General features: G+C 39.0%; 1 protein-coding gene across 3 annotated transcripts in view; it reads right to left on the reverse strand.

The window, feature by feature from the left end:
• Nucleotides 1-12,633, reverse strand: part of MBD5 (methyl-CpG binding domain protein 5) — a 546,612-nt gene that overhangs the window by 315,111 nt on the left and 218,868 nt on the right. The window lies entirely within an intron of this gene.

The following is a 12,633-nucleotide window of genomic DNA, read 5'->3' on the forward strand; positions in this document are numbered from 1 at the left end:
CCTGGAAGCGCAAGGGGGAAGGAAATCCGTTTTCCTAGCCAGGGGAACTGAGACACACAACACCTGGAAAATCGGGTAACTCCCACCCCAATACTGCGCTTTAAGGAAACAGGCACACCAGGAGAATATATCCCACACCTGGCCGGGAGGGTCCCACGCCCACGGAGCCTCCCTCACTGCTAACTCAGCAGTCTGCGGCCATCTATCCGCAAGGCAGCAGCGAGGCTGGGGGAGGGGCGCCCACCATTGCTGAGGATTAAGTAGGTAAACAAAGCCACTGGGAAGCTCGAATGGGTGGAGCTCACAGCAGCTCAAGGAAGCCTGCCTGTCTCTGTAGACTCCACCTCTGGGGACAGCCCACAGCTTAAGTCCAATAGGGGAAGTAGCGGGGGCCGCTGCAGACGCAAATGACTCTGTCTGACAGCTTTGGGGAGAGCTGTGGATCTCCCAACGCGGAGGTTGAGATCCGAGAATGGACAGACTGCCTGCTCAGGTGGGTTCCTGACCCCTGAGTAGCCTAGCTGGGAGACATCCCCCACTAGGGGCAGTCTGACACCCCACACCTCGCAGGGTGGAGTCACCCCTGAGAGGAAACTTGCAAAGGAAGAATCAGACAGGTACACTTGCTGTTCAGCAATATTCTATCTTTGGCAACCTCTGCTGCTGATACCCAGGCAAACAGGGTCTGGAGTGGTCCTCAAGCAATCTCCAACAGACCAACAGACAGTCCTTCTGACTGTCAGATGGAAAACTATCAAACAGGAAGGACACCTATACCAAAACCCCATCAGTACGTCACCATCATCAAAGACCAGAGACAGATAAAACCACAAATATGGGGAAGAAACAGGCCAGAAAAGCTGGAAATTCAAAAAATAAGAGCGCGTCTCCCCCTGCAAAGGAGCACAGCCCATCGCCAGCAACGGATCAAAGCTGGTCAGAGAATGACTTTGACGAGATGAGAGAAGAAGGCTTCAGTCCATCAAACTTCTCAGAGCTAAAGGAGGAATTACGTACCCAGTGCAAAGAAACTAAAAATCTTGAAAAAAGAGTGGAAGAATTGACAGCTAGACTAATTAATGCAGAGAAGATCATAAACGAAATGACAGAGATGAAAACCATGACATGAGAAATACGTGACAAATGCACAAGCTTCAGTAACCGACTCGATCAACTGGAAGAAAGAGTATCAGCGATTGAGGATCAAATGAATGAAATGAAGCGAGAAGAGAAACCAAAAGAAAAAAGAAGAAAAAGAAATGAACAAAGCCTGCAAGAAGTATGGGATTATGTAAAAAGACCAAATCTACGTCTGATTGGGGTGCCTGAAAGTGAGGGGGAAAATGGAACCAAGTTGGAAAACGCTCTTCAGGATATCATCCAGGAGAACTTCCCCAACCTAGTAGGGCAGGCCAACATTCAAATTCAGGAAATACAGAGAACGCCACAAAGATACTCCTCCAGAAGAGCAACTCCAAGACACATAATTGCCAGATTCACCAAAGTTGAAATGAAGGAAAAAATCTTAAGGGCAGCCAGAGAGAAAGGTCGGGTTACCCACAAAGGGAAGTCCATCAGACTAACAGCAGACCTCTCGGCAGAAACTCTACAAGCCAGAAGAGAGTGGGGGCCAATATTCAACGTTCTTAAAGAAAAGAAATTTCAACCCAGAATTTCATATCCAGCCAAACTAAGTTTCATCAGTGAAGGAGAAATAAAATCATTTACAGAGAAGCAAATGCTTAGAGATTTTGTCACCACCAGGCCTGCCTTACAAGAGACCCTGAAGGAAGCCCTAAACATGAAAAGGAACAACCGGTACCAGCCATTGCAAAAACATGCCAAAATGTAAAGACCATCGAGGCTAGGAAGAAACTGCATCAACTAACCAGCAAAATAACCAGTTAATATCATAATGACAGGATCAAGTTCACACATAACAATATTAACCTTAAATGTCAATGGACTAAATGCGCCAATTAAAAGACACAGACTGGCAAACTGGATAAAGAGTCAAGACCCATCAGTCTGCTGTATTCAGGAGACCCATCTCACATGCACAGACATACATAGGCTCAAAATAAAGGGATGGAGGAAGATCTACCAAGCAAATGGAGAACAAAAAAAAGCAGGGGTTGCAATCCTAGTCTCTGATAAAACAGACTTTAAACCATCAAAGATCAAAAGAGACAAAGAAGGCCATTACATCATGGTAAAGGGATCAATTCAACAGGAAGAGCTAACTCTCCTAAATATCTATGCACCCAATACAGGAGCACCCAGATTCATAAAGCAAGTCCTTAGAGACCTACAAAGAGACTTAGACTCCCATACAATAATAATGGGAGACTTCAACACTCCACTGTCAACATTAGACAGATCAACGAGACAGAAAGTTAACAAGGATATCCAGGAATTGAACTCATCTCTGCACCAAGCGGACCTAATAGACATCTATAGAACTCTCCACCCCAAATCAACAGAATATACATTCTTCTCAGCACCACATCGCACTTATTCCAAAATTGACCACATAATTGGAAGTAAAGCACTCCTCAGCAAATGTACAAGAACAGAAATTATAACAAACTGTCTCTCAGACCACAGTGCAATCAAACTAGAACTCAGGACTAAGAAACTCAATCAAAACCGCTCAACTACATGGAAACTGAACAATCTGCTCCTGAATGACTACTGGGTACATAACGAAATGAAGACAGAAATAAAGATGTTCTTTGAAACCAATGAGAACAAAGATACAACATACCAGAATCTCTGGGACACATTTAAAGCAGTGTGTAGAGGGAAATTTATAGCACTAAATGCCCACAAGAGAAAGCAGGAAAGATCTAAAATTGACACTTTAACATCACAATGAAAAGAACTAGAGAGGCAAGAGCAAACACATTCAAAAGCTAGCAGAAGGCAAGAAAGAACTAAGATCAGAGCAGAACTGAAGGAGATAGAGACACAAAAAACCCTCCAAAAAATCAATGAATCCAGGAGTTGGTTTTTTGAAAAGATCAACAAAATTGACAGACCGCTAGCTAGACTAATAAAGAAGAAAAGAGAGAGGAATCAAATAGACACAATAAAAAATGATAAAGGGGATATCACCACTGACCCCACAGAAATACAAACAACCATCACAGAATACTATAAATGCCTCTATGCAAATCAACTAGAAAATCTAGAAGAAATGGATAATTTCCTGGACACTTACACTCTTCCAAGACTAAACCAGGAAGAAGTTGAATCCCTGAATAGACCAATAGCAGGCTCTGAAATTGAGGCAACAATTAATAGCCTACCCACAAAAAAAAGTCCAGGACCAGATGGATTCACAGCTGAATTCTACCAGAGGTACAAGGAGGAGCTGGTACCATTCCTTCTGAAACTATTCCAATCAACAGAAAAAGAGGGAATCCTCCCTAACTCATTTTATGAGGCCAACATCATCCTGATACCAAAGCCTGGCAGGGACACAACAAAAAAAGGGAATTTTAGACCAATATCCCTGATGAACATCGATGCAAAAATTCTCAATATAATACTGGCAAACTGGATTCAGCAGCACATCAAAAAGCTTATCCACCATGATCAAGTGGGCTTCATCCCTGGGATGCAAGGCTGGTTCAACATTCGCAAATCAATAAACGTAATCCAGCATATAAACAGAACCAAAGACAAGAACTACATGTTTATCTCAATAGATGCAGAAAAGGCTTTTGACAAAATTCAACAGCCCTTTATGCTAAAAACGCTCAATAAATTCGTTATTGATGGAACGTACCTCAAAATAATAAGAGCTATTTATGACAAACCCACAGCTAATATCATACTGAATGGGCACAAACTGGAAAAATTTCCTTTGAAAACTGGCACAAGACAGGGATGCCCTCTCTCACCACTCCTATTCAACATAGTGTTGGAAGTTCTGGCGAGGGCAATCAGGCAAGAGAAAGAAATCAAGGGTATCCAGTTAGGAAAAGAAGAAGTCAAATTGTCCCTGTTTGCAGATGACATGATTGTATATTTAGAAAACCCCATTGTCTCAGCCCAAAATCTCCTTAAGCTGATAAGCAACTTCAGCAAAGTCTCAGGATACAAAATTAATGTGCAAAAATCACAAGCATTCTTATATACCAGTAACAGATAAACAGAGAGCCAAATCATGAATGAACTTCCATTCACAATTGCTTCAAAGAGAATAAAATACCTAGAAATCCAGCTTACAAGAGATGTAAAGGACCTCTTCAAGGAGAACTACAAACCACTGCTCAGTGAAATCAAAGAGGACACAAACAAATGGAAGAACATACCATGCTCATGGATAGGAAGAATCAATATCGTGAAAATGGCCATACTGCCCAAGGTTATTTATAGATTCAATGCCATCCCCATCAAGCTACCAATGACTTTCTTCACAGAATTGGAAAAAACTGCTTTAAAGTTCATATGGAACCAAAAAAGAGCCCGCATTGCCAAGACAATCCTAAGTCAAAAGGACAAAGCTGGAGGCGTCACGCTACCTGACTTCAAACTATACTACAAGGCTACAGTAACCAAAACAGCATGGTACTGGTACCACAACAGAGATACAGACCAATGGAACAGAACAGAGTCCTCAGAAATAATACCACACATCTACAGCCATCTGATCTTTGACAAACCTGAGAGAAACAAGAAATGGGGAAAGGATTCCCTATTTAATAAATGGTGATGGGAAAATTGGCTAGCCATAAGTAGAAAGCTGAAACTGGATCCTTTCCTTACTCCTTATACGAAGATTAATTCAAGATGGATTAGAGACTTAAATGTTAGACCTAATACCATAAAAACCCTAGAAGAAAATCTAGGTAGTACCATTCAGGACATAGGCATGGGCAAGGACTTCATGTCTAAAACACCAAAAGCAATGGCAGCAAAAGCCAAAATTGACAAATGGGATCTCATTAAACTAAAGAGCTTTTGCACAGCAAAAGAAACTACCATCAGAGTGAACAGGCAACCTACAGAATGGGAGAAAAGTTTTGCAATCTACTCATCTGACAAAGGGCTAATATCCAGAATCTACAAAGAACTCAAACAAATATACAAGAAAAAAACAAACAACCCCATCAAAAAGTGGGGAAAGGATATGAACAGACATTTCTCAAAAGAAGACATCCATACAGCCAACAGACACATGAAAAAATGCTCATCATCACTCGCCATCAGAGAAATGCAAATCAAAACCACAATGAGATACCATCTCACACCAGTTAGAATGGCAATCATTAAGAAGTCAGGAAACAACAGGTGTTGGAGAGGATGTGGAGAAATAGGAACACTTTTACACTGTTGGTGGGATTGTAAACTAGTTCAACCATTATGGAAAACAGTATGGCGATTCCTCAAGGATTTAGAACTAGATGTACCATATGACCCAGCCATCCCACTACTGGGTATATACCCAAAGGATTATAAATTACTCTACTACAAAGACACATGCACACGTACGTTTATTGCGGCACTATTCACAATAGCAAAGACTTGGAATCAACCCAAATGTCCATCTGTGACAGACTGGATTAAGAAAATGTGGCATATATACACCATGGAATACTATGCAGCCATCAAAAAGGATGAGTTTGCGTCCTTTGTAGGGACATGGATGCAACTGGAAACCATCATTCTTAGCAAACTATCACAAGAAGAAAAAACCAAACACCACATGTTCTCACTCATAGGTGGGAACTGAACAATGAGATCACTTGGACTCGGGAAGGGGAACATCACACACTGGGGCCTATCATGGGGAGGGGGGAGGAGGGAGGGATTGCATTGGGGAGTTATAAATGATATAAATGATGAATTGATGGGTGCTGACGATTTGATGGGTGCAGCACACCAACATGGCATAAGTATATATATGTAACAAACCTGCACGTTATGCACATGTACCCTAGAACTTAAAGTATAATAAAAAAAAAAAGAAAACATAACTAGAGACAAAATATAATTTGCTTCAAGTAAATTCCTTTGATTACAATTTATAGAACAGAGGCATTTGATGATATTATTTCTATTCTTTTTATAATTCATGGAAATATTTGCTTTGCTATAAAAGTTGAAGTCTCTAAAAAAATAAGCAGTTAAAGAGAAGAGAAAAGCTGGGGAATGGGGAATGAAGAAAAGTTGGTTACCTTAAAGTAACCAACAGGTAAAAGTAATCTATAAAAATAATTGTAATAGTCAAGTGATGTTTACAGGCAACCTTGGGAAAAAAAACCAGAACAGATAACCAAAAATGAAACAGGCAGCAAGATCACAAAATTGTTTCCAGTCACACATTTCACCTAAAAGAGATGAGCAGTCATATAAAGTAGGTATAGCCTGGCGTGGTGGCTTACACCTGTAATATCAGCACTTTGGGAGGCCGAGGCAGGCAGATCACTTGAGGTCAGGAGTTTGAGATCAGCCTGGCCAACATGGTGAAACTCCATCTCTAATAAAAATTAAAATAAAATTGGCCAGGCATTGGGGCATGTGCTTGTAGTCCCAGCTACTTGGGAGGCTGAGACACCAGAATCTCACTAGAACCCAGGAGGCGGGGGTTGCAGTGAGCTGAGATCATGCCACTGCACTCCAGCCTGGGCAACCGAGTAATTTATTTCATTTTCAAAAAATAAAATGAAATAAAGTAAAATAATATAAAAGTAGGTATATAGGGGAAACAAATACAAGGTAGAGTGTCCTTATTCCATGTTTTCTAGATTGAATAATATACAAACTACATAAAATCAAGTGATTAACTAATTAGTCTTAATAATAATTCTCCAGCAGCATCCAGCAGAAGCTGGAAGAGGTAAGAAACGACTTATTCTTTAGAGGGAGAATGGCCCTGCCAACACACTGGACCCACTGGATTTGGGTCCAGTGATACTGATTTCAGAATCTTGGCCCCTAGAACTATGAGAAAATAATTATTTTTTGCATTAAGACACCAGGTTTGTGGTAATTTGTTATGGAAGCCATAGGACATTAATACACAAACAATATGCTTTACGGGGCTAAGGCTTAACTGAAAGTTATTTTGGTATACATGAAAAGTTATGTATATGAACATACATTATTGTTGTGCCAATATATCTTAGGGAATTTATTTGTGATAGTTAGTTGATTTTATTTTGGGTGGTGAATGCAGGTATCTAATCGTGTCATCTACACCCAGGGGGTTTAACTTTTTTTTTTTTCTCTAACTTCTAATATCTCTCTCAGCTGACTCCCTTTAGTACAATGTGAAATAATAGTCATGCCAGTGGGCATCTTTGCAATGTTCCTGACTTTTGCACAAATGTTTCCAGTGTTTCCTCATTCCTCCATTATCCCCCACCCCTGAATGATCTGTTAGGGACTGAGGGGACAATTAGTAACTTTTCCAAATCTAGTGGTGTTGTAACCAAGTAACCTATTTTTGAGGGCTTTTTTTTTTTTTTTTTGGTCCTTTTTTTCTTTTTTCCTTCCCTCCCTTATTTGGTGCCTGTTCCTTGTTAATAATAAAATAATGACCTTTACTCTTCTTTCCCCCAGGCATGCCCTTGCACTGCTCACTTATCTAATTATATGTCTGCTTAGAAGTTTCTGTGATTGAATCTTGAGACAATCCAGGTACCTATGCAATTTTCTCCCAACAAGAGATTATGTGAATGTACAGTTAATTTACAACCTATATATGCTCAGGATAGTGCCAGCCCATTTACCAGATCAGACAATAGCGCAGAATAAAGCATTGAAGGAAGTTACGTGGTCCTGCACCTCCTTGCCCCTCCTGCACATCCTTCATACCAAATTTCACTTTTAAATTATTGTATTCTGGCCAAAAACTTGAAATGGTTTCTTTAAGGCAGGAAGTCTAGACTATTTCCCCACTGCTAGTTTGGAAATAAAGTCACTTTTCTTCCACTGAACTTTGTCCTTGTTATTTGGTTTTGCAAGCAGGAAGCAGCTGAACCTGTATTCATTGTTTCTATTTTCAGTGGTACCTACATTGTCTTTCCAATTAGTGATGCCATGCTATTTAATTTGTAGATACTCATAACTGCTTCAACTTCATGAGTGTTCAAATGAGACTGTGTTCATCTCCCCTAATGTTTTTGTTGACTGAATTTCTCTGGTCTAATATAAATACCTTGTTTACCTTTATCTGGCTTTTCATCTTTATGTTTTGACATTTATAAGATACTTTATTGTATCTTTTAAACATATCAGAGAATAGAGTGCTCTATGATTTGGTCAGAAATCTTTTTAAAAAGTGAGAGGTTGGGAAGGTTGTGGGGAGGGGAGATGGAGAGAGGCTGGTTAATGGGTACAAAAATACCATTAGATATAAGGAATAAGTTCTAGGGTTCAATAGCAAAATAGGAATATTTTGTTGTACATTTCAAAATAGCTAGAAGGGAAGGTATGGAATGTTTCTAACCCAAAGAAATGGTAAATATTTGATGTGGTGGATATCTCAATTACCCTGATTTGATCATTATTCACTGTATACATGTATCAAAACATCATATGTGCCCCATAAATATGTACAATTATGTTTCAACAAAACATGTTTTTAAAATCCACTTACATTAGTTTTTCTCTTGGCTGATTCCCCTTAGTAAAATGTTAAATGATAATGTGACAGAGGACATCTAACAAAAAGAACAATTCTTCATTCTGTTATTTTGGTTTTTCTCTGTATACATATATATGTGTGTGTATATAATATATATGTTTACATATATAAGTATGTGTCTCTCTCTACACACACACACACACACACACACACATATATAATTTTGTTTTTTTTGGGACAGGGTCTCACTCTGTTGCACAGGCTGGAGTGCAGTGGCACAATCTAGGCTTGCTGCAACTGCCACCTCACAGGCTCAATCAATCCTCCCAACTTCAGCCTCCCAAGTTACTGGGTCCACCGGCTAATTTTTGCATATTTTGTAGAAGTGGGGTTTCGCCACGTTGCCCAGGGTGGTTTCAAACTCCTGGGCTCAAGGGACACATCTGCCTTGGCCTCCAACAGTGCTGGGATTACAGGCATGAGCCATTGCAGCCGGCCTGTTTTCTACATATTTTTAAACAAAAATATCATTGGTACTGTTTATCCTATTTTTCTCCATGGGTAATTTCTCTGTATCTTTGTTCCAGTGGTTATGTTTATAATTTTATGCAGCTTTTACATTTTATAAACATGTAATTTATATCTCTGTCCTTATTTCTGTATTCAAAATCTATTAGTTCACTGTTATAAGCAATTATCATATTGGCATGGTTTCTATTACTCTGTCCTTTTTCTTTCATTCATCATATTTCAATGTTACTCATTATTTTTCCTTGTATTGTTAAATTATGTTGATACTTTTATTTTTTGTCAGCTTTAATTTATATTCTTTGACTTCCAAGTATTAAAGATGAGAAAATTAGTTCACACCTGTAATCCCAGCACTTTGGGAAGCCGAGGTGGGCGGATCACCTGAGGTCAGGAGTTCGAGACCAGCCTGGCTAACAGGGTGAAACCCCGTCTCTACTAAAAATACAAAAAAATAAAAATAAATTAGCCAGGTATGGTGGAGGGTGCCTGTAATCCCAGCTACTTGGGAGGCTGAGGCAGGAGAATCACTTGAACCTGGGAAGTGGAGGTTGCAGTGAGTCAAGATGATGGCACTGTACTCCAGCCAGGATGACAGAGAAACTCGTCTCAAAAAATAAATAAATAAATAAATAAAAATAAGACAATTGTAAAGACTGGGGAAAAAAACTGGAGAAAACAGGCCGGGCGCGGTGGCTCAAGCCTGTAATCCCAGCACTTTGGGAGGCCGAGACGGGTGGATCACGAGGTCAGGAGATCGAGACCATCCTGGCTAACACGGCGAAACCTCGTCTCTACTAAAAAATACAAAAAAAAAAACTAGCCGGGCGAGTTGGCGGGCGCCTGTAGTCCCAGCTACTTGGGAGGCTGAGGCAGGAGAATGGCGTAAACCCAGGAGGCGGAGCTTGCAGTGAGCTGAGATCCGGCCACTGCACTCCAGCCTGGGCGACAGAGCGAGACTCCGTCTCAAAAAAAAAAAAAAAAAAAACAAAAACAAACAAACAAAAAAACTGGAGAAAACAGGTAGAAGTGGTATATTCTTAGGGAACATATTCTATTTTTAGGGAATTTTAGGAAACATTTTATATCTATATTTATATGTAGTGTCTACATTTTGTTCTTTAGCTCTAATTCCCACATTTTAGTCTTTCTTTTACAGTTAAATCCTTTCAATGCTTGCTGACAGTCCTTCTATTGTAACTCATTTTCTAAGAATGTTTTCAAAAAGTATTTCTTGAGTTCAAAACTGTCTTTAGCATTTAAACTTGAAGACATTTGGGCTACATTTGAAATATTAAACACTTTCCTTTCTATAAGATCCTGTAGCTATTACTCCACTGCCAACTGGTACTAAATGTTGATGGGGATAAGACAGAGACAAGTCTGACTTTTTCCCCTCCTATTATTGGCCTGACTATTCTTTCTTCATGTTTAATGTACAGCAATTTTATGAGGACATGTCTCAGTATTGACAGTTCTAGGTCAATTTTCCCTGGTTCATGGTATGCTCTTTCAATATGTAGATCAAAATTAATTTTAAATTATTATTATTGAGTCCTATCTGTAAATATTCATTCTTTTCTACTCTTTTGGTTTTCTTTTGTGTCTTTATCTCAGTCTATCCATATACATTCACAAAATTTTATTTTTAATCTTTTTTTCTTTGGGTTATTTTATTCATTCTTCACATTTTAATCCACAATATTCCTTAAGGTGCTTTCTATGATGTCTGGCCTTTCTTGTGCTCCTTCCGATTTCATATTTGAAATAAATTCTCCTTTCCTAAGTTTGGCCAGCTCATACTTCATCTTCTACTACTGTTTCATGATGTCTTTTCCAGAGTCCTTGCTTTCTGGATTGTAGGTTTTTCTGACAAAGGTGATTGCTTTATTCATTTTCTCTCTTCTCTTTTCTCCCATTCTTTCCCTCTTGCCTTTTCTTTCTTCCTGAAGAAAGCTAAACATTATATTTTCAACAAAATTAGAGTTCAGGTGTGACCCTTGTTCTCTAAAATAGGCAAAAGGGGACGCAAAATTAGGAGGAGCCACGTGAAAATACATGAACAGAAGCAGTCTTTGAGAAATTTATCCATGGAAAAGAGCTCTGCAGTGTAGATCCAAGAAAATGACGTCCACAGTCTATTCTTTGATCATATATATAACATACCCTATGTTGCTACAGGTATTGCTTATAATCACAAGTACGGGAACAAAGGTGAGATGAGTTGTCTGGAGAATCCTGCTAGACTCAGCTTTAGAGAAGTGTAAAAGATAGGGCTACACAAAGGATCCACAGATAAGCCATTATTATAGGAAGTATTTTGTTTCTGTTGCAGCAGAGATTACCTTCTTGTGAAGACTTGCAAAATTGCAACAATAATGTGAACGCACCCTTACCTTGACCCTCCTTCCTAATGTACACACACCTCTTGAAAATAGGTAGCCAGGTAAAACCATTATATTCTGTCATGAGCAATAGAAGAACAGTAGTAATAACAAAGATAATTCAGGAAAATAATAAAAAGAATAGCAAAACACACAGACATCGAGCAAGTACTAGAAAAATGTCATCAGAGTGCAAGGGAATGGTAGGAAAATTATTTTTATAGGTTTATTAGCCATTTGCATTTCTTCTTTGATAAACTGCATTTTTGGGTATTTTATGCAAATAGGCTGTCTTTCCCATATTTAATTGTTACAACTCTTTGCATATTAAGAAAATCAGCATCTTCCTTGTTGCATCTACCAAGTATTAGTTCCTAGGTTTCCTTTTAATTTCATCAGTGCCTTTTAATTTCATTGTCAACTTTCCTAATTATTAAAAATTGTTATGGTAAAAAATTAAAAATTTATTATTTTACAGCTTTTTTTTTTTTTTTTTTTGAGACGGAGTTCATGCTGTTGCCTGGGCTGGAGTGCAATGGCGCAATCTTGGCTCAGTGCAGCCTCCACCTCCCAAGTTCAAGCAATTCTCCTGCTTCAGCCTCCCGAGTATCTCAGATTACAGGTGCCTGACACCACGTCTGGCTAGTTTTTTAATATTTCTAGTAGAGACTGATTTCACTATGTTGGCCAGTCTATTTTACAGCTTTTAAATAGTTGCTTTTTATTATTTATTTATTTATTTAAGAGATGGGCTCTCGCTATGTTGGCCAGGTTGGTCTTGAACTCCTGACCTCACGTGATCCTCCCACCTCAGCCTATCAAAGTGGTGGGATTACAGGTATACGCCACCACACCTGGCCTGAAGAATGGGATTTAAACAAAAAAGTTATTTATCATCGAACTTATCTCTAAAAAAATCCAATATATATTCCAAAGATGTTTTAAATTTCTCAGATCACATCAATCCGAAGTGCAAAACTCACTAATAGTTTCTCTTCATGATTAAAATTAAATCTAAATTTTAAATTCTTCAATATGATCTATAAGCCTCTTACATTTCTGGCCTTGTAATCCCTTCAACCTCATTTCAAACCACTCTTTCTCCCACTTTCTCCATAG

This window comes from Trachypithecus francoisi, unplaced genomic scaffold, assembly GCF_009764315.1.
Source record: "Trachypithecus francoisi isolate TF-2019V2 unplaced genomic scaffold, Tfra_2.0 Lachesis_group13, whole genome shotgun sequence".
In the NCBI taxonomy this organism is placed as follows: domain Eukaryota; kingdom Metazoa; phylum Chordata; class Mammalia; order Primates; family Cercopithecidae; genus Trachypithecus; species Trachypithecus francoisi.